The sequence below is a fragment of the Carcharodon carcharias genome, chromosome 13, assembly GCF_017639515.1.
Source record: "Carcharodon carcharias isolate sCarCar2 chromosome 13, sCarCar2.pri, whole genome shotgun sequence".
Lineage (NCBI taxonomy): Eukaryota > Metazoa > Chordata > Chondrichthyes > Lamniformes > Lamnidae > Carcharodon > Carcharodon carcharias.
Genome location: NC_054479.1, coordinates 83608515 through 83632142, shown reverse-complemented (window position 1 = coordinate 83632142; position 23628 = coordinate 83608515).

Sequence of the window (23628 nt, the reverse complement as noted above, 5' to 3'; positions counted from 1 at the left end):
ATCAGTAAGTTAATATTGCCTTCTCTGGCAATTATTGAAGCCAAATCCCTAGTAGAATGAGAAGATTGCTATTATAATTATTAATTCTCAAAGTCTAAGGAACCAGAGATTTCCACTGTGACAATTTGCAACACTGTCAGGCTGCCACATTTAAAAATAGTTGATCATTTTCTTCTCTTGATGGAACGGGTTTTGAAATATTTACATTTAATTGTTGTGTTTTAAAACCCCAGTGAATTTGCACAGGTTTCAAAACAGCAAGAGCCACAAGCATTAAAGATGGCTATAAAAGGCAGACAAGCCTTTTACTGATACAACATAGCTCAAAAAGCTTTTCTTAAACTGCTACAGATCTTTTTTTTATTTTTCATGGGATGTGGCTGTTGCTGGCTAGGTCATCCCTAATTAATTGCCATTGAGAAGGTGGTGGTGAGCCAACTTCTTGAACCACTGCAGTCCGTGTGGTGTAGGTACACCTGCAGTCCGGATAGGGAGGGAGTTCTAGGATTTTGACCAAGCAAAAGAGAAGGAATGGTGATATATTTCCAAGTCAGGATGGTGAGTGGCTTGGAGGGGAACTTGCAGGTGGTGGTGTTCCCATCTATCTTCTGCCCTTGCCCTTCTAGATGGTAGAGTTTGTAGGTTTGAAAGGTGCTGTCTAAGGAGCCTTGGTGAGTTTCTGCAGTGCATCTTGTAGATGGTAAACACAGCTGCCAGTGTGTGTTAATGATGGAGGGAGTGAATGTTGTGGATTGGGTGCCAATTAAGCGGGCTGCTTTGTCCTGGATGGCATTGAGCTTCTTGAGTGTTGTTGAAGCTGCACTCATCCAGGCAAGTGGGGAGTATTCCATCATACTCCTGACTTGAGCTCTGCGGACAGGCTTTGGGGAGTCAGGAGGTGAGTTACTCGCCGCAGGATTCCTCGTCTCTGACCTGCTATTGTAGCCACAATATTTATCTGGCTGATCCAGTTCAGTTTCTGGTCAATGGTAACCCCCCCCCCAGGATGTTGGTAGATGTTTTAACAATTCATTATCCAGTATCACACAGTAAGGATGATTCAATTTCCTTGATGCTCTGATTCTTGGGATCAGGATTGACAAATGTTCAGGTTTTGAACAAAGGAGTGTAAGGCTTTACTAGGCTTGGAGTTGGAAGCTAAACGATCAGGAGGTCACTTTTCACACTTAGAAATTATCTAGAAAGAAAAGTGATGCCAGAACCAAGTGAATCAGCCATTGAAAGGGACGGGTTTTATTATCCAGTTGTCATTTGTGAAGTTTAAGTGAAGTCCGTAGCATTTGTTTTGACTGTTACTCCGTAAGTTCACTCTCTGAACTAAAGAATTGTACCTGGCTTTATCTCACCAAGTACTTCCCAGACACTGTCTAAAAGATTTGGGAGTGCACATAAAGCCATGTACTCAAAGCAAAGTACAGCACAGGAACAGGCCCTTCAGCCCTCCAAGCCTGCGCCAATCATATTGCCTCTCAAACTAAAACATTTTACACTTCCGGGGTCCATATCCCTCTATTCCCATCCTATTCATGTATTTGTCAAGCTGCCTCTTAAACATCACTATTGTATCTGCTTCCACCACCTCCTCTGGCAGCCAATTCCAGACACTCACTACCCTCTGTGTAAAAAACTTGCCCCGCACATCTCCTCTAAAGCTTTCTCCTCTCATCTTAAATCTATGTCCCCTAGTAATTGACTCTTCCACCTGGGGAAAAGCTTCTGACTATCTACTCTGTCCATGCCACTCATAATTTTGTAAACTTCTATCAAGTCGTCCCTCAATCTCCGTCGTTCTAATGAGAACAATCCAAGTTCTCCAACCTTTCCTTATAGCTAATAACCTCCAGACCAGACAACATCCTGGTAAACCTCCTCTGCACCCTCTCCAACGCTTCCATATCCTTCTGGTAATGTGGCGACCAGAATTGCATGCAATATTCCAAGTGCGGCCTAACCAAGGTTCTATACAGCTGCAGCATGACTTCCCAGCTTTTATACTCAATACCCCTGCCAATGAAGGCAAGTATGCCATATGCCTTCCTGACTACCTTATCCACCTGCATTGCCACTTTCAGTGACCTGTGGACCTGTACACCCAGATCCCTCTGCCCGTCAATGCACTTAAGGGTTCTGCCATTTACTGTATAATTCCTGTCTGTATTAGACCTTCCAAAATGCATTACCTCGCATTTGTCCAGATTAAACTCCATCTGCCATTTCTCCGCCCAAGTCTCCATCTGATCTATATCCCATTGTGTCCTTTGATAATCCTTTTCACTATCTGCAACTCCTCCAACCTTAGTGTCATCTACAAACTTACTAATTAGCTCAGTTACATTTTCTTCCAAATCATTTATGTATACTACAAACAGCAAAGGTCCCAGCACTGATCCCTGCGGAACTCCACTAGTCACAGCTCTCCATTCAGAAAAGCACCCTTCCACAGCTACCCTCTGTCTTCTATGACCAAGCCAATTCTGTATCCATCTTGCCAGCTCACCTCTGATCCCATGTGACTTTACCTTCTGTACCAGTTTGCCATGAGGGACCTTGTCAGGGGCCTTTCTGAAATCCATGTAGATAACATCCACTGCCCTTCCAGCATCGATCATCTTTGTCACTTCATCGACAAACTTGATCAAGTTAGTGAGACACGACCTCTCCTTCATAAAACCATGCTGCCTCTCATTAATACGTCCATTTGCTTCCAAATGGTAGTAAATCCTGTCACGAAGAATCTTCTCCAATAATTTCCCTACCACTGACGTAAGGCTCACCGGCCTGTAATTTCCTGGATTATCCCTGCTACCCTTCTTAAACAATGGAACAACATTGGCCATTCTCCAGTCCTCTGGGACCTCACCCATAGCTAGTGTGGATACAAAGATTTCTGTCAAGGCCCCAGCAATCTCCTCCCTTGCCTCCCTCGGTACACTTGGGGTAGATCCCATCTGGCCCTGGGGACTTATCCACCTTAATATTCTTCAAGACGCCTAACACCTCCTATTTTTTTATCTCAACATGATCCAGGCTATCTACACACTCTTCCTTAGACAAATCGACCGCTAAGTCCTTCTCTTTGGTGAATACTGATGAGAAACCCTCATTTAGTATCTCTCCCATTTCTTCTGGCTCCACACACAGATTCCCACCTCTGTCCCTGAGTGGGCCTACCTTTTCCCTGGCTACCCTCTAGCTTTTTACATATGTACTTAAGGCACTAAATTTAGTTTCGATCAGAAGGGGTTTTATTGCTATAATCCCACTTTACGCTATTATATAGTTAGATATTGAGTATTACAGGCACCCTTCTGAACCTAAGAGACTTGGACTGCTTATGGGATTGACAGTGAACCTGGGAGAATATCTAAGGCAGACCTGAACCAGAGCAGAATTTAGCATTCATTTGTAATACTCAAATGTTTCAAGATTAGGTTCATCACAGGTTCAGTGACAGGTTAGTCTGTCCACTCCATTTACAGAGACATGCACATGTTAAGGGTCAAATATTATTGTGTACATCAACAATATGCTCACTACTGGCTTCCTGCCAGCAATGTAGCTGAGCACCAGCTGCCTGTTACAAGGGGTTGCATTTCACTACATCTGGCTGAAAGTAGATAGACAGGATGGCCATTGCAGGGCCCAAGAATACCAGACACCACACCTGCCAGACAAGCAGCGCTGTAGCGCTGGGAGAAAAATGTCTAATGGCCTAATTTCATTAGACAAAAGTTGATGAGAGCAGAAAACTGAATTTGAGTGTATTCCTGGCTGGTCACTGTCTTTCAGATTGGTGTCTTTTCAGAAATTACTTTGAGTGTTTGCATCTTTAAATTATTCTTCCCTCCTAACCCTGGTACCAGACATTAAGGCACCTACTTCTACTCCTAATTCATATGTTTGTGTGTAGGACCAGACAGTGGACAGACCAGTAAAACCAAACTGTGTTTTTTTTTAATTTTTTCATGGGATGTGGGCGTCACTGGCAAGGTCAGCATTTGTTGCCCCTTCCTAACTGAGTGCTAGGCCATTTCAGAGGGTAGTTAGGAGTCAACCATATTGCTGTGGTCTGGAGCCACATGTAGGCCAGACCGGGTAAGGATGGCAGATTTCCTTCTCTAAAGGGCATTAGTGAACCAGGCGGGTTTTTACAACAATCAATGATAGTTTTATGGTCACCATTACTGAGACTAGCTTTCAATTCCAGATTTTATTAATTGAATTTAAATTCCATGAGCTGCCATGGTGGGATTTGAACCCATGTCCCAGAGCATTAGCCTGGGCCTCTGGATTACTAATCTGCTGACAGTACAAGTATAAAATCTGATGCCAGGTATTAGAAAATGCAAATACAAAGAAAGACCTGAAATGATGGAAATATGGAATTTGAAACACAAACAGATCAACCATCAACTTATCGAATGGTGGAGCCAGGCTCGAGGGGCTGAATGAGCTACTTTTGCTCCTAATTTGAATGTGCTTAAATTTGGACAGATTTTGTAGTATAAGGGTGTTCAGGCAGAACAAGGGTTAATGTGGGAAGGGAGAACAGTACCGACCATGGTATGATGCAGAGTCACATGATGGTAGACTGTGTGTAGTAGAGTCTGGAAGAAGCTAGCATGGAGACAGCACCCATGCAGGGCTGCACCTTGGAGATGTATATAGTTATAGGTTAACAATAAATAGTTTATGTTTAACCATACAAGCCCCCAGACCTCTTAGTGAGACACCAAACAACCTTACAACAGTTTTCATTGAAGAAACTCAGATTTGGGTGCTCTGATAGAGGTACACACATACTCCGAAATAGTTTTCCTTTTTTTAAATTCAGTATACATTTGCCTCAGTAAATCTTTTCGACTTGTCTCTTTGCCTTTCAAATGATTTTAAGAATAATAATTGGGTGGTGAGTGCTTGGAAATAGAGAAAATATTCTTTGTTTAGCTGCCTTAACACTCTGTGAGAGAGGTATGCTGTACATGTTCAGAACGCACAATTTCAAATTCTCTTTTATTCATCCATGAGATGTGAATGTCACTGGCTGGACCAGCAGTTATTGCCCATCCCTAATCGCCCTTGAGAAGGTGGTAGTGAACTGTCTTCTTGAACCGCTGCAGTCCACGTAGTGTATCTACACTCACAGTGTCTTAATATAAACGTGTTGAAGTTATTAAAGGGCAGTAAAGAAAATTCAATAGGTAAAATCAATCATGTCATTGTGCAACATGTAATCTGTATATGAATTTTAACCTTTATTATGGATATTAGAATTTTAGTTACTGAGAAAAAAATAGCAAATTAAAATATTTCAGAAGGTATTGTGATTGACTTTTGGGATCTGGGTGACAGATAGTGAAGTCTCAGAGTAATACGCCCTAATTCTAAAATCAGAGCTAATGTGTAGCACCTTTAATGTGGGAGATACTTATTGTTAGGACACCTACAGGATGCCACATGCACGGCAGAATGCCACATTGCCTTAAAGTTATCATTGATTTCTCCTTTTTGGCCTACACTTGGAATACCAACACAAAGCTCTCACACTTACCTTGGAAATTAGATAAAAGGTATCTGTGCTGGCCACAGAACTCTGACACTGAGTGAGCTAGGCTTGTCTTATTTCAGATTTCAGCAGTTGTGCATATCACAATACAAAGCTGCCTGTAATTCAACACAATTTGACACCAGGTTTCTAATTACACCCAGTAGAGTGTAGATGGGTATGTAATGATATAGTACGAGCTTTTCTGGATATTGTTTTGCTTCAGTAAGCGTCATTATTATTGGTTGGCGCATATAACTTAGAAACATCTGTTGTACGTGAATCCTGGCACATGATGCAGACATTTTATTATCAATACCCACAGCACCCTTTATATCTCTAGATAGTGCAGGGATAAGTATCTTCTATGTTAAAAGTGACATATTCTGATTTTATAATTAAGACATATTCCTACCTCTGTAATGTCCTCCAACCCCACAACCCTCTGAGATAGCTGCGCTCCTCTAATTTTGGCCTCTTGTGCATTCTCAATCATAACTGTTTCACCGTTGTTAGCCATGCCTTCAGTTGTATGGGCCTCGAGCTCTGAAATTCCCACCCTGCACCTCTCTGCGTCTTTAATTTACTTTGCTCCTTTAAGATGCTCCTTAAAACCTACCTCTTTGACCATGCTTTTGGTCATCTGACCTAATCTCTCCTTATCTGGCTTGCTATCATACTTTGTTTTATAACACCCCTGTGAAGCGCCTTGGAATGGAAATGTTTCCTCACATTAAAGGTGCTATATAAATATATTTTTGACATTATTGTATTAGGTGGAAACACGGGTGGCTCCATCCTTATGCATGATTGTCTGAGAACCAGACCAATATAAGCACGAGCTCAGCAAGGATTCTGTTTTGACAGGTGAAGGAAATTGTTGACTTGGCTTGACTGACATCTTTAAGTGGTTATAATAAGTTACTCTTTCTGTGATCTCTTTTGTCAATGGTTCAAGGTTTATTTGGACAAGACTAATAGATGTTAAGTCTTAAAAGCCTCTGTTATTGATACTTCTAAGGCCTGCCTAATTGACATTGCTTGTATGGACTGCAGTTTTTTTCAAAGAACATTTCTAAATAGGTGTTTTTTTTCTCAGCAGTTCCACACTTGACATTGCTATATCGCTCATTAGTTATGTGCATGGTGCATACTGGGTGAATTAGCATGGAAGGGGCATGAGTTGGCACTGAGTTGTCATGGAGTGGCTGGGGGGGGCCATAGGGAGTGGCTGGGGGCATAGGTAAGACCTTTTGAACTTACCTTCCAAAAAAGTTCCTGAAATCAGATTATGGTTCACGACTTCACTATGGTCATGTCATGGAGACAATGGCCCGACTCCATTGGTGGAACTTTAAGCTGACAGAATTTTACAGTCCTGCCAAAGTCAACGAGCTTTTGAATGGCTTGCCGCATTTTACGGCCCTGCGCCCCCGCCAAAACAAGGCCATAACACTCCGCCCATGTAAGGGGGCTAAGAGATGCCTAACCTCGCAATGGAGCAGGCCAGGTCAGGAGTGCAGGCTCACTATCTGCACCCTTATTGCACACTGGCGAACATTGCTGGTGCTGGGAATGGGCACGGCAATCCCAGAACTGGGTCCCGTCCGCCATTTTTAAATGGCTCCAGAGTTGTTCCGCCTCTGCGAATGTCCACCCCTTTGTATTTATGTTTCCAAATACCTGGCAGCATTCTTCCTAGAGTGTGGAGCCTGAATCTGCATACTGTGGTATTACTAAGGTTTTATACAGATGTACCATTACATTTTAGCTTTTATATTCTACACCTGTTGCCCTAAAACCCAAGATTCCATTAACTTATCAATGGTCTTATCTAGTTAAGATGCCGCTTTTAATGTCTCAGCCCCAAATCCCTCTACTCTTCCACATCACCCAGCCTTCCTCCAGTCAACATATAATTAGAACTTCTTTTTAAACTATATAACGTACCACCTCACATTTACTGTTGTTGAATTCCATCTGCTGCTTTTTTGCTCATTTCCAACATCTTATTGACAATCAGTAGCTCCTTGCAGCTTCTTTTTACTTCAGAATTAGTTACCTTGCCTCCTATTTAAATATTTCTTTTAATATCATCCACGTACTCGGGGATCCCCCCTCCAGTTCTCAATGGAAATCACTGCTTTTCAGTGAACAGAAGGGGGAACCTAGGTCAGAGTGCTGTGGGATACCTTGACTCACTTCCAAACACACTGAGCATGTGGGCATGTTTTATTATATTACAATCTAAATTGAATTCGTCAAAATACAATTTGCTACATAACAGAAGATGAGCTAGCAAAGTTTGTAAGTACATTCTGCTGTGAATTTCAATGTTCTGTTTATAATTTAGGAAATATATTTTTTGTACCTGATTGTATGGTAGAAACCAAGATGGCTGATAAACCCTCTTGAAGAATGCATTGAACAATTTTTACAGGCTGGTTTGTGTTCACAGAATCACAGAATTATTATGGCAAAGAAGAGGCCATTTGGCCCATCATGTCTGCGCTGGCTCTCCGAATGAGTAATGCACCAAGTGCCACTTCCCAACCTTCTCCCTGTAACATTTGTCCTTTTCAGATAATAATTCAATTCCCTCTTGAATGCCTAGATTGAACCTGCCTCCACCAGATTCTCAGATATAGAATTCCAGATCCTAACCACTCGCTGTGTGGAAAAGTTTCTCCTCATGTCACCATTGCTTCTTTTGCCAATTATTTTAAATCTGTGCCCTCTCATTCTCGATCCTTCTACCAACGTTGTTGACTAGCTGTTGGCTGCCCAGTTTTGCTTCCTGCCCTAGCTGGATCTGTCCCATTCTAATTGTTCATTACGATTTACTCCACAGTAACTTGTTGCATTTCTGTGAGTATGATATTTGAGCCAATGAGGTGCAGCTGTGTGTTTATATGTGTGGAACTTTTAATTACAGGGAAACAATAAGATACAAATCATATTGGATATGGAAGCTGTGATTCAGATTCAGCAACAAAGTCCACTTTATTTTATGAAAAGCGGGATACTTGCTCCTAACTCAGTTGGACACCCAGTGGAAATGAATCATTCTGACCATGCTGTTATCTCTTACAGCTCCTATCAGCTTGCCACCTATTGGATAAATTGCATTGGCCATCTCGCATTTCTTTTAGACCTTGTGTGCACTTTTGAACAATGAAACAGTTTGTCACTGGCTTACCTGGTAAAGGTGCAACTCTGAGGCAGACACTTGGTTTTATCTTGAGCTGACAGGAAGTGAATATAACCCGCCTGAGGTGAAAGATTTCTGCTTGGTGAGGCACGGCCATCTGTTTGGTCTCGTGCCAGGAGCATTTTATCAATGTGCTTTTCAGACTCAACAACATCAACTGGGGTATATTTGCTGAGACCTGTGTAAATGCATAACAAGGAAATTCTGATCAGAGCAAGAATATATGTATAGAATACACAAAACGAGAATGTTGACCAACACCTCGAAAGGTTTCTTTTAATTAAACCATAATTTCTTGCCAACATTTATTGAATTCATTCCCTACCTCCTACCATAAAATAAAAGTCAAAACTTTATTTTACTGTATTCACATGTCATGTTCAGTCAGTTGACCCCACATAATGCAATGGAAAGTGGTGGATTGGATGGTTTGGGCTCGATGTGAAAGGAGGGACAGGTGGTATGCACCTTGGGTTGGGGCACAATCGATGGTGTTTTGGAGTGAGATATGATCCCACTTCACTGCATCAGTTGCAGCAATGTCCTGGGACTGAGCTGATTGGCCTCCAACATTCATAATCACCTTCCTTTGTCTGGGGTATGACTCCTACCAGTAGAGAGTTTTTCCCCTGATTCCCACCGATTTCAATTTTACCAGGGCTCCTTGACGCGACACACAAATGACAACTCTGGAATTCAACTCTTTTGTCCATGTTTGGACCAAGGCTGTAATGACGTCTGAGGTCCAGTGGCTTTGGTGGAACCCAAAATGAGCATCAGTGAGCAGATTATTGCTGAATGCAGTTTTTGGTCATCTGACGTAATATCTCCTTGTTAATAACTCTGCGGGGGCAATACCTGTGGCCGTGGATGGCATAGTCCTATAGCTGAGCAGGAAACATGATCATTTTGTTGCTATAGAGTCTCCATCTAGTTTTCTCTTTCCTTGAAGGTCTGGACTGCCCTCTTGGCCAAACCACTGGATATAGGGTGGTATGGCGAGGTCTTGATATGTGTTATGTCATTGAGACTTGTAAATCTTTGGAATTCCCCACTGGTGAATGCCGGTCCATTATCAGACCTAATATCTCTGGTAACCTGTGCATCACAAAATTCTGATGCAATCTGTCAACGGTGGCGGCAGATGTGAGTGATCTCACCTCATATACATCCATCTATTTGGAATGAATGTCAATAAGTAAGAGGAACATAATGCCCGAAAAAGGCCCCATGTAGTCAACCTCCATGTTGGAGGCAGACCAATGGTCTTCCTGGCCATTTCCAAGGATGCAGTGGAGCAGGAGACAGCAATTTCCGCACCTGTTGGCATTGCATGCAGCTCTTGACCATGTTTTCGATCTCAGTGTCCATCCTTGGCCACCATAAGTAGCTGCGTATTAATGTTTTCATTCTAGAAATGCTGGGGTGAGTGCAATGCAATTCTATCAATAATGGTTGTGTTCCTTTGGGAGGCACAATGACTCTCACTCCCCACAGTAAGATGCCATCCTGGCAGGAGAGTTCATATCTCCTCTTAAATTAGGGTTTCATTTCATCCAACTTTGGCTCGTTACACCATCCCTGCAAGACTTGTTCCCTGATGTGAGACAAATCTGGATCATGGTCTGTCCATTCTCTGATCTGTTTGGCATTCACTGGTGATGAATCCAGAAAGTTTAATTACAAGGCAAGTTCTTGAGGGATGGGGACATTCACATTGCTGTCCTTCAGGGGTAATCAGCTCAGTGTGTCGGCATTGGCAATCTGGCTTCCCGGCCAGTGAATAAAAGTATACTCGTAAGCAACTAGAATCAATGCCCACCTTTGGATGCGTGCAGAGGCAATTGGGGGTATTGCCTTATCTTCCCCAAACAAGCCTAGTAGTGGCTTGTGATCGGATACAATGAGGTGGTGACCATGGATGTATTGGTGGAATTTCTTAATGCCAAATACAACGGATAAGCCTTCTTTCTCTATTTGTGAGTATCTTCATTGTGCCACACAGAGTGCTCTTGAGAGGTAGCCAATGGGCCGTTCAGAGCCACCCGCCATCTGGTGGGAGAATACTGTCTATACTCCATAAGGGGATGCAAGAGCAGATTAAAATCAGCTCTTTCTTTGGGTCAAAATGTACCAACAGGGTTGATGAACGTAGTAACAGCTTTACTGCTGTAAAAGCGTGTTGTTGTGGGGCTTGCCAAGTCCACCTGTGTTTTTTCTTGAGTAACCCGTAAATTGGAGCCAGTACTGTCGACAAATTTGGGAGAAAACGACCACAGTAGTTAACAATTCCCAAGAAGGACTTGAGTTCTGTGGCATTTTTCAGGGCTGGCGCCTCACAAATAGCTCTCACCTTGAATTGTATTGGGTGAAGACCCTGTGAGTCAACCCTATGACCCAGGTAAATCACTTCTTTTGCTTGGAAGATACATTTTTCCCTTTTCAAGCACACTCGGGCTTGTGAGAAATGCTTCAATACCTCTTCCAAGTTAGCCAGGTGCTCTTCATCAGTTAGTCCTGTTACTAGGACATCATTGAGATAAACCACCACATAGGGTAGACCTTGAAGTAAATTTTCCATGGTCCGCTGGAAAATAGCACAAACCAATGAGACTCTGAAGGGTAACCAGGTATACTGGTATAACCCCTGATATATGTAGATAGTCACAAAATCCCGAGAGGCCTTTCCTAGCTCGACTTGTTGGTAAGCATGACTCAAGCTGAGTTTCGTATATGGGGATCCCCCTGTCAGCTTGGAGTGCAATTCATCAAGTTTTGGTATAGGGTGCCTATCAAGTCTGGCCACTTTGTTAATGGGCAACTTGTAGTCCTCGCATATTCATACATTCTGGTCGGGCTTTAGTACTGGAACTATGGGCAGAATTTTCTCAGAATTGCACTAAGTGCAATTTCTCCCTCCTGCCTTTCTGCCTCTTCCCTTTGAAATGCCCTTTCTTTTTCTGCTGCCTCTAGCTCAAGTTTTTTCCATTTCCTTTGCTTGTTCAAGTTCAAGCTTCTTTATTTCTAACTGAAATCTCCCTACCGCTAGCTGTGACTGCTGTCAGGTATCATTTCCAACTTTAAGTGCTGTGCTATACATTCAATTATATCTGCTTTCTTCACCTCAACAATTGTAATTTATCCACCAATTCCATTAGCTTAACTTTAGTTACCTTTTGTAAACCAGCCAAAGTTATAACTTCAACTTCCAGACAAATCTGAGCCATATTTCAGTCTCAGACTGGTTGTGCAGGGGTGGACGCGGGCCCAATTGGTGCCCCCGATCTGGTCCGCACCGCCATTTTACGTGGGCGGGCCAATTAACAGGTGCCTCAGGGAGATAAGTTTTAAGTTTTAAAAACTTTAATAAAGAGAAAAAAAAATTTCCTTAAATGTCTCCTCATATGAGTTGGGACATGTCAATGAACTTTAATGAAAAAATGTATTTAATTCATAAATCCTTCATGAAACCTTATCCCACCCGTGGATGGGGTTCCATGAAAAATGCGAAGGCCGCCTGGGCTCTTCGCCTGCTCGCCAACCGTAAGGTTGGACGGGCAGCTTTCTTGATAGCCTTAATTAGTTAATTAATGGCCTTAACAGACCTTTGACAGGTCGGCTGCACACCCGCCAAATTGAAAATCTAAATGATGCGCGTTGACGTCGGGACGCACGCCTGACGTCACCCTGTGTTATTTTATGCCTCGGCGAGCGGGCCCCGCCCCTGCTCGCCAGGTCAAAAATTCTCCCCATGGTAAAGATGGGGAAGTTTAGAATGTATGGTATAAAAGGACATTTGCATTCTTAAATAAACGAGACTAGATTTATATGGAGGGGTAAAACGTATCACCTAGCCAGGTGAAGTTTAGAAACAATGTGTTTATTTTTCCAAAGATTACTGGTAAAACTTAGTGCTATGAAAGATTTCATTATCAGACCGATAAAGTCCAAAGACATAGTGAAACAATGGGAATTTACATTCAAAGGGGAAAATATCTATAAAGGAGCGAAGGCTGTGTGTAAAGGTAGGCTTTTTTTTAAAGATCTTAAGTGTGAAACACCTTCAACATCTATACCTCAAGCTGCTGTCTTCACAGAACTGAAGTTAAGAAAACTACTTTGAATTCAACTTCTTCAGGGTATTGTGTGTCACCTTGTCTGTGTCTTTTAAAATCTATGTGTCTTACTGTTGCCTTAACGAAAGTATAACTGGGAGTCAGATGAAGTAGGGGATTTAGAAGTTATTATAGCAGACATATCTATATCATTAGAAATCATTTTTCTTGTTAATAAATGTTTAATCTGGTTTTGTAAAAACCTATAAGACTTGGTGGTCTTATTACTACTGAATTCAAGAGACCCATCTTGAAATTTACACAAATTACAAAAGAAGTTGTGGCAGCTGTTTCAAGTTTCCCTTTGGGATTTGAACAATTCAGCATTTACCATTAGCTGTGCCATAACATAGTTGGGGGGCTCTTTGCAGGATATATTTGGAATTCCTTGATTGGTTTGGAGGTGGTGAATCTCAAGGTTATGAGTACGATAAGTACTTTGAATTCAGGAGTTGGTGTGAGGTTTTTTTGAAATGGTGAGACTCCAAGCTTTAGATTTAAAGAGACAAAAGCTGCAGGAAGCAGACTTAAAGCGAGAACAGCTTGCAAGAGGCAAGAAGGTCCAAAGAGACGGCTAAAGGTCTGTAACACTTTGCTTTGGGCACGCGAAGCAGTGGTGTATTGTTGACAGTTGAGTCAGTGAGGGACAATGCGTGGAAGGCAGCTGGAATGCATGTGGTGACCCAGGGAAGAAGAACATCGGAAGGAGAGTTCGAAACCTCGAGGTGAACCCTTGCAGAAGGTGTCTGAGAGAAAGCATCAGTTTGGGAGAAGATTCCAAAGTGAGTTCTTGGAGAAATTGGAAACCCTCGTGTGAAAGACGGGAGTTCAGTGAGATCGGTTGGTTCATGGTGGGACAAGTGTTGGGGGAAGTTGATGAGAGATCTATAGCATCTGTTTGAGGTGGCACCTGTCACTTGGTTTCAGAGTGTGGTGTGTCTGACCATAGGTTGCCATACATGGGCTGTGTACTTACTGTGAACATTAAAGTATAAAATAGCTTTTGTAACTTATAACTTATCCTTGCAAATCTGTATATATTTGTAAAGGTATAGTTGTGGATGAAGGATATTGTAATATAGTTAATCTTTTCTTGTTTAATAAATGTTTTATGCTTTTGTTAAAAGTTCTTTCGCTGACTCCAGTAACTCTGTTCAGTGGCTCCTCTCCACGTATCTAAACAAATAAAAATTAGGATATATAAACTAGATCAAGCTGATCTATCCACCCTGGGATCAGGCTTGTCCAGGGGTAACCTCAGCTGGGATCATAATACCTTGAACCTGCAAATACGCCAGTCACCATCTCAGTTTCACTTATTGTGGCTCAGAACTTGTGCAAGGTCAAGAACTGGAGCAACTCCCAGTTGAACATTACATTGAAGTACTACCTGTACAGAAATCGACATAAACCTATTAACTTTGTGTAACCATGTGAAACAGGCAATGGCAAGTTGGCAGCGCAGGCTACATCTCTCATAAGATGTGATCAGCCATGATCTTATTGAATGACAGGGCAGTCTTGATGGACTGAATGCCTGCTCCTATTCTTTATGAGCATTATTTTTATTTCCATTGACTTCAAATAGGAGATTAGTAAAACAGGCCATCACACAAAGTCATGATCCAGCCCACAAAAGCTACCTACAACAATGCAGAAACAACAAAGTATAAACAATGTTCTGTTGGAGTTTACCTGGTAGTGACTTACCAGTTTCAGTTCTGTAATACTCCATCCATTTATTGATGATGCCTTTTATCTTCTTGTGTAGCTGCTGCAGGGACTGGATGGTGATTTCCTTAAAACTGGGTGGACACCTGGGATAACTGCCTGTTTTCGACAGATTGGAGTGCTTCCTGAGAAACTATTAAGGCAGAAAACAGTGAGTTTTTACTTCTACGCATCCCTCTCTCCCCTGTCCCTCAAGGTGCAAGCTCAGCTGCACCCCTTCCATAACCGTCCTGAGTGCGAGAGGGGAGTGATGTCGTTGCACGGGGATGATGTCACAGGGCGGTGAGGTGATGTTGTTACACGGGTATGATGGTACAGGACGGTGAGGTGATGTCATTGCACGGGGATGATGTCATAGGGTGGTGAGGTGATGTCGTTGCTCGGGGATGATGTCACAGAGCAGTGAGGTGATGTCGTTGCACGGGGATGATGTCACAGGGCGGTGAGATGATGTTGTTGCATGGGGATGATGTCACAGGGCGGTGAGGCGATGTCGTTAAATGGGGATGATGTCACAGATACAGTTTATTGTCATGGTGTTTCCTCTATGATGTGTTTGTGTGTGGCAGTACAGCAATCTGGAATGTACCAGGCAGCGCAATAAACTGGACCCATACAACAAAGAGATACTAGAGGAAACAGTGGGATGATGGGGAAGTCACTGGGCAGGCGAGGGGAGGGTTGATGATGTTATCGGAAAGCTAATGCACGAGGGTAGTGAAATAAATGAGTGCAGGGGTAGCAAAACCACAGAGAAGGGCTTCAGTGGCAAATGGGTAAGAAAATTAGGAGGAAGTATACAGGTCTCCTCGTCTGTATAGCTTGGGTCTCACACCATTGGTCCATTATTTACTGGAATGACTGAATACTTCCGCTCTGGTCTTATTGCTGATACAGTGAGTTAAAGCTTTCAAATATTTGACAGAATCATCTGACTAACAATTCACTGGCAGAAGAATTGTGAATCATACATAATAAGCTATTCTAGGTGGAGTCTCTTCTGAGCATTTTACGCTATTTATATATATACATGACTGAGGGATCAACTCACTCTGTGAGAATACGAGTCCCAATGCGATTTTGCTGCAACAGACTTGTTATAAAACTAAAAATAGACAGGGTAATATAAAAAATAAAAGCAAAATACTGCGGATGCTGGAAATCTGAAATAAAAACAGAAAGTGCTGGAAAAACTCAACAGGACTGGCAGCATCTGTAGAGAGAGAACAGTCGCTGTTTCCTTTAACTGCACCTTAACATAATAACAGTTGCATTTATATAGCACCTTTAACATAGTAAAAAGTCCCAAAGCACTTCACAAACATGGCATCAGACAGAAAAACCGTCACTGAGCTAAAGAAAGAGGCTTTGTGGCAGACAACCAAAAGCTTGGTCAAAGAGGTGGGTTTAATATTCATCTTAAAGGAGGAGGGAGAGGTCATAAGGAAGCAATTTCAGAGTTTGAGATGTAGACAATTGAAGGCACAGCCGCCAGTGGTGGAGTGAAGGAAGAGGAGCATCCAACCGAGCCAGGAAAAGAGGAATGCTGAGATCCGGGAGGGTTGTGAAGCTGGAGGAGGTTTGCAGAGAGAGAGGACAATGAGGCTATGAAGGGGTTTAAACACAAGGATGAGAATTTTAAACTTGAAGCATCACTGGACTGCAAACCAACAAGCACAGGGGGTTGGGCGAAGGGGATTTAGTGCAAGTCAGGACACGGGCAGCAGAGTTTTGAATGAACTTAAGTTTAAGGAGGACAAACTGTGTGAGGTTGGCCGGGAGTGCTTTAAACCATCAAATCTGGAGGTAGGGTTTCAGCTGTCAGGAAGCTGAGGCAGGGGCAGAGGTGGGCAAAGTTGCTGAGGTGGAGGTAGGCAGTGTGTGTGATGGCTATGGGGTTAGAAACTCATCTCAGGGTTAAATAGAATGGCAAGGTTTCAAATGATCTGGTTCAGCCTCATACAGCAGTCACGGAGGGGGGTGGAAATGGGGGCGAGAGAACAGTTTTGTTATGGGATGTGAAAAGAATAGCATTAGTCTTCCCAACTTGTAATTGGGCAGAAACATTTGCACATCCAGTTGGGGAGGTCAGACAAGCAGTGTGACAAATGAGAGCCAGTCGAGGGTGTTGAGAGAAGTGGGGGTGATGTAGAGCTGGGTATCACCTAGGATCCTGATATATCTTTGGTTGATGTCACTGATGGCAGATGAGAAATAGAAGAGAGTCAAAGAATGATCTTTGGGTTGTGGGGCGGGGGGTCGGGTGGGGAGGGTGGTGGTGCAGGGCTCCAGAGCTCTGGGTGCAAAAGCATGCAGAGAAGTGCCGTTGATGATTCAGGATGGCTGCCTTAAGATGTTGTGGCGTGGTGCTGGCCAACACCCCAGAAAGCGGACACCCCCCCATCCCCCACTCCTCGCACAGACCTTACAAACTGGAGCAGGATCAGGGTGCCAGGATGGCAAACTCCCAGGGTAAAAGACACAATTGTTACCCATGGCTACTTGCTCCCATTACAAACTAGTCACCAAAGACAGAGATAAAATCGATCACATCTGAAATGCATCAAGAACTGCCTGGAAAGGCAAAAACTGATGAAGATAAAGAGACGAGGAAGGACAATTAAATACTTGAAACTACAACATTGGGCAGGATTTTACTGTCAGTGAGCAGGGGGCGAGGCCCACTCACCAACGCGGAAAGTGACACGCGGTGACGTCAAGCGGAACTCCCAACGTCACCCCACCCTATTTAAATTTTCAGGAAGGCGGGGGCGCAGCAAAATCAGCTGTACGCCCGCCAACCTGTCAATGGCCAGTTGAGGCCACTGACAGATCAATTAAAGTAATTAGTGGAGCTCCCCGTCCAACCTTAAGGAGCCCCAGCGGCAACTAGAAAAAATATGAAACCTCACCCACAGGCAGGATGAGGTTTCATGTAGGGATTTAAAAATTTTAATAAAGTTATTTTGGAAATTATGAACATGTCCCAATTCATGTGACATTGTCATATGAGGGAACATGTAAGGGAATTTTTTTCTCTATTTTTAATATTTTTGAAAGTAGAGGCAATCCCCCTGAGGCTGCACTTAGCCTCAGGGAGATGAATGCGCTCTTCTGTGTGCATGCGTGAAAGAGCGCACTCTCGATTTTAGGCATTTCACCCCCCCCCCACCCCCCCACCCCCCCCCCCCCCCCCCCCCCCCCGCCCGCACAGGGAGCGCATAGCGCTTCTGTGCTGACGTCACGCTGGGAAGGCATTAATTGGCCCGCCCACATAACATAGCACCACGCCTCCGATCGGGGGTGCCAATGCGCCTGCACGCGCCCGCCCATCAACGTCCCCCTCAACGGGGGGATAATTCTGCCCATTATCTCCAACTCGACATTGTGCATTGTCAAACAAAAACAGGTAGATAAGCAAGTAGTGCAGATGATGGAAATCTGAAATAAAAACAGAAAATACCGGAACCAAAATGACTGGGGGTTGGTTGGGGATGGGGTGTGAGGGGGTGGGAGGGACTGTAGTCTGGTGTTATGATTGGAGGATTCCCTATTGGTATACAGTCGATGGGGGGGTGGGGGTGGGGGTCCATACCCCTGGGGTCTCTTGACGACTCTGTGCAACCTTCCCTAGCTACGGGAACCTTCTCTTTGCCAGCTTTCCGATGCTGCCCACCCCACCCCTCCTCAATCTGCTATCTGCTGCAACCATTTACATGTCCTCTCAGTACATCTTTTGCTTCTTCACTTGTCTGGGATCATCATCCCTTTTGACATTTAATCTCTCTTGCCCTCCACCCCATCAGAATCTCCCCTTCATTCCCCCCTGCACCACCCCTTCCCTTTCTGTCTCTGTATTTGCTTAAAAATCATTCATCTCTAACATCTTCCAGTTCACCTGAACTCAGTTTCCCTCTCCATAGATTTTGCAGGACCTGCTAAGTGTTTCCAGAATTTAATTTGATCTAGACAGTCAGTTTAACATTACCCCCGATACTACATTAATGATGGGATTTGGAGAAACTGACAGCAGTTGTTGAGGAATGGTCTGAGTGAGCAAAGGGGCTAGACTCATTCTCTGTAGGCTTAGGCATGACTTGGGTGCCAGCAACACCAGTAAGATGGAGAAGGCACGGAGTTAGCTACAGTGACAGTGACACCGCGAGGGCTTTGGTGAGACAGTATCTGAAGCGCTGTATGAAGTTTTGGTCTCCACATTTCAGAAAGGATATACTTGCATTGGAGGTGATACAGTGAAGGTTCACTAAATTGGTTCTTGGGATGAGAGGATTTCCCTATGATGAAAGGCTGAGTAAATTGAACCTATATTCTCTGGAGTTTAGAAGAATGAGAGACGATTTAATTGAAACTTATAAAATTCTGAGGGGGCTTTATAGATTGGACATTAAGAGATTGTTTCTGCTGTTTGGGGAGTCTAAGACATGGTTTCACAATCTCAGGATAAGGGGTCAATCATTTAGGGCTGAAATGAAGAGAAATTTCTTCACTCAAAGGGTTGTGAATCTTTGGAATTCTCTACCCCAGATGGTTGTGGATGTTCCATCATTGAATACATTTAAGGCTGGGATAGACAAGTTTAGGGGTCTCAGGGAATCAAGGGATATGGGGAGCAGGCAGGAAAATGGAGTTGAAACCCAAGATCAGCCATGATCGTAATGAATTGCGGAGCAGGCTTGACAGGCCAAGTGGTCTACTCCTGCTCCTATTTCTTATGTTTTTATGCTTTTCAACTCCGATTACTTTTCTTCCTGAGAGGTCAGGTTTGGAGGGGGGTTGTGGTGGTGGGTCAAGATCCAGCTAATACCATTTCCATCATTAATATAAGTTGTAAAGTCTTTAGGAGGATGCCTAGCCTCCACATTGACCCCTGTTGCTCTTGAGTTGTCTAAAAGGAAACGAAGGACTTGCATTTATATAGCATCTTTCACAACCTCATAGTGTCTCAAAGTGCTCTACAGCCGATGAAGTACTTTTGAGTTGTAGTCACCATTGTTATGTAGGCATTGTGGTAAGCAATTTGCACACAGCAAGGTTCCACAAACAGACAGCATTGAGTTAAAAGAGCAGATAATGTTTTTTAGTTGAGGGGTAAATATTGGCCAGGACACGAGGGCATAACTCCCCCGCTCTTCTTTGAAAGTGTTGTGGAATCTTCTATGTCCACTTGACAGGTCTAATGGGGCTTTGGTTTAACGTCTCATCCAAAAGACAGCACCTCCCACAGAGCCACACTGGAAGTGTCAGCATGGATTATGTGCCCTAGTCTCTGGAGCGGGACTTGAAGCCAGAACCTTCTGACTCACAAGCAAGAGGGTTACCAACTGAGCCATGGCTAACACACATACAAAAAGACCCCTTACAACCATGCAGGGCAAACAAATCCCTTGTTCCATCATTCTCTTGCCAACTGTGTCACAGCACCTCATTCTTCCTCCTAAATGTCTATCTGAGGTCTAGACCCCAACATGGAATTACGTTGTATTGGCTCATGCCACAACAAGATGTTTAAAGGATTCATTCCGGATATAATTAAGGCTAGGTTGGTAGGGTGGAATTCTCAGCTGATCAGAGAGAGTCAACATGGATCATTAAAATGGCTTGGGCAGATAAAGAAAATAATCAAAAAGGTTAATGGAATGCTGGCCTTTATATCTAGAGGGCTAGAATACAAGAGGGCAGGAGTCAGGCTTCAGCTTACAAAAGCCTAGTTAGGCCGCATCTGGAGTTACTGTGAGCAGTTCTGGGTCACTTTAGGAAGCATATACTGGCCTCAGAGGGAGTGCAATATAGATTTTCTAAAACGATAGCTGGACTCCAGAGTTCAAGCCACAAAAAGAGATTACACAAACTAAGGTTGTACACCCTGGGATTTAGAAGGTTAAAGAAGTGATTTAATTAAAGTTTTCAAGACACTATTTCTATTGGTTGGGAAGCCTAGGACTAGGAGTTTAGGACTAAGACTAGATCAGAAAGGTTGTTGGTGGCATAATGGTAATGTCATGGGCCTAGTAATCTAGAGGCTGAGGTTAATGGTCTGGGGACAGGGGTTCAAATCTCCCCATAGCAGTTGGTGGAATTTAAATTCAATTAATAAATCTGGAAACTATTATTGATTGTCATCTAGTACACAAGTGTCCTCTAGGGAAGGAAGTCTACCATCCTTACTAGGTCTGGCCTACATTTGAATCCAGGCCCCCAGCAATATATTTGACTCTTAACTGCCCTCTGAAAAGGCCTAGCAAGACACAGTTCAGGGGCAAGTAGGGATTGGCAACAAATATTGGCCTTGCCAGTGATGTCTACATCCTGTGAAAGAATAAAAACAAATGGCCTAAAAATTAGAGCCAGGCCTTTCAGGTTGGGTCTATATCCATTGGAGTTTAGAAGAATGAGAGGTGATCTTATTGAAATATATAAGACCCTGAGGGGATTTGATAGGGTGGATACTGGAAGGATGTTTCCACTTGTGGGGGAGACTAGAACCAGGGGACACAGCTTAAGAATAAGAGGTCTACCATTTCAGGCTGAGATGAGGAGAATTTTTTTCTCTCAGAGGGTCATTAGTTTGTAGAATTCTCTTCCACACAAAGCAGTGGAAACTGGGTCACTGAATTTATTCAAGGCAGATTTAGACAGATTTTTGATAGACAAGGGAGTCAAAGGTTATGGGGGACAGACAGGAAAGTGGAATTGAGACACAACCAGATCAGCCATGATCTTATTGAATGGCAGAGAAAGTTCGAAGGACTGAGTGGCCTAGTCCTGCTCTAAAGTCCTATGTTTCTATGCCAAGTGTGTGTTTACTCTCCACTGGACATTACACACACACACACACACACACACACACACACACACACACACACACACACACACACACACACACACACACACACACACACACACACACACACACACACACACCAAGTATTGTATCATCTTCTTTTTACCTCTAGCATTTGGTAACTACTTACTAGTCCTGGTCCGTTGAATTTTCCGATCCCATCTCTACTCCTATACTTCAATCCTTTCACTTTCACGAACAATTTGGCTGCTGATGATGAAAATGCCATATCAGTCTGTAGCTCACCCTAAAATATTGCATAAATATGGAATTTATTGGGCCTAAAATATTGAAAGACACTCCTCATATACATCTCGGTAAGGATATAGCCTAATCTTTTGTTATACTGTAACACTGGCATTCAGCAAATACACTAAAGTAACTCCGAGCAGTGACAGGACTGCATTGTTTTAAGAGGTCACAGAATGAGTGACAAAGTCGGACACTGTAAAACAAGCCATTTAGTAACAAGGGATATGCGGGACAATTGGGCTACTCCCAGCTAATTGTGGGCACAGGTCAAAGACTGCACTCTTGGTCTGTCTAACTCCGTACACATCTGACTGCTAGTCATGGTCCAGTGTTCCCGAGACATTCGTTCCTTCCTAGACTTACCATATCACCAGCACGATGCTGTACAGCCCTTTAGACACCATTCACATGTGGCTATTTGGGAATCCAGATGTAGAAAATTGCAATTCTGATTAGCGAATAAAAAATGAATAAAGTACACTGCTGTTGGTCACGTGATCTCAGCACCCATTTTAGCATGGCATATACAAGTGAACTTTAACATTTTCATGCAATTGTTGATAAACTACTGAGAGGGAAAGCAGATCGTGTATGTGTTATCGATTGGTGTGAGTCATCTACTTCCTTGGTCACTGAGGGGTGGGAGATACTTGGTCAGTAAATATGTATGTGTGTGACAGTTCACTCAGAGAGTCCGAGTTGCTGTGGAGCTACGGATAGTGATGGTAGAGGCGCCAATGTTATTCCCATCACATGGCTGACCAGGAATCTCTTCCGGTCTTACTGTCTGCCGTTGGTGTGTGTTGGAAGGATTTACAGGTTGATAATCAACCTGTATGGCCACATTATGAATGCAGCTTCCTTGGCCATCAAATCCTGGGGTGGGACTTGAACCCAGAGATTCTGACTCAGAGGCAGTGATGCTACCCACGGCACCACGGGATTTTTTAAAATGTAAATATACACATGTGAAATACATTTCACTGTGTTGTGTGAGGTGTTTTCATTTAAAATTACTGCACGTGGTAATGACTATGTCACCACTGTCACAACTGTGGGTCGTCAGTGATTTTATTTTAACACTGATTATCAAAAGCAGATCACTGAAGAGATCACCAATGTTCAAGTGGTGACATTGGAGGGATAATTATCTGAAGGTTCAGTATTAATCCTCTGCAATGACTTGTGGACTGAAACTAGTTCCATGGACACTGAAGCTGCCTTGCTAATTCTGTTGGATGCGAGGTAGTTAGCTGTTCAGCTTCCACCACGCTCACCTTCAGGCATTCCCAACCAGTCACAGCAGAATACTTATTGCACTAAAGTCATTGAACTAATTGGATTACATTGATCAACCTTAATTTAAGAGAAAGAGTGAGCCGATCATTATGTCAGTTTGCTCCTTTCATTTCATGCCCATGTTTGTTAGTTTTTATGGAACAGTTTGACAATAACACCATATATGGCAATGGCTGTGTCAAACAGGACTCCAGAACTTGCAACCCCCCGAGTACTGAACACAGTGCAAATTTAGTAAATTTAACACTTCTCAACTAAAAATGAAAATCCTGCATTTATAAAGCACAGTTCACATCCTCAGAGGGCCCCAAGTAGCTTTACAGCCAGAATTGCATTAGAAGGGTGCTAGTCACTGCTATAATGTAGGAAATATAGCAGCCCATTTGGGAATGGCAGGGTCCCACAAACAGCAATGTGATCATGGTCTGATGCTATGTTTTGGTGATATTGGTTTGGGGTAAATATTGGCCAGGACACTGGGGAGCAGGCCACTGCTCTTCTTCAAAACCACGCCATGGGTGACTTACATCCACCTGAGAGAGCAGGCAGGCTTCAATTTAGCATCTCCTCTCTGACAGTGCAGCACTCAGGC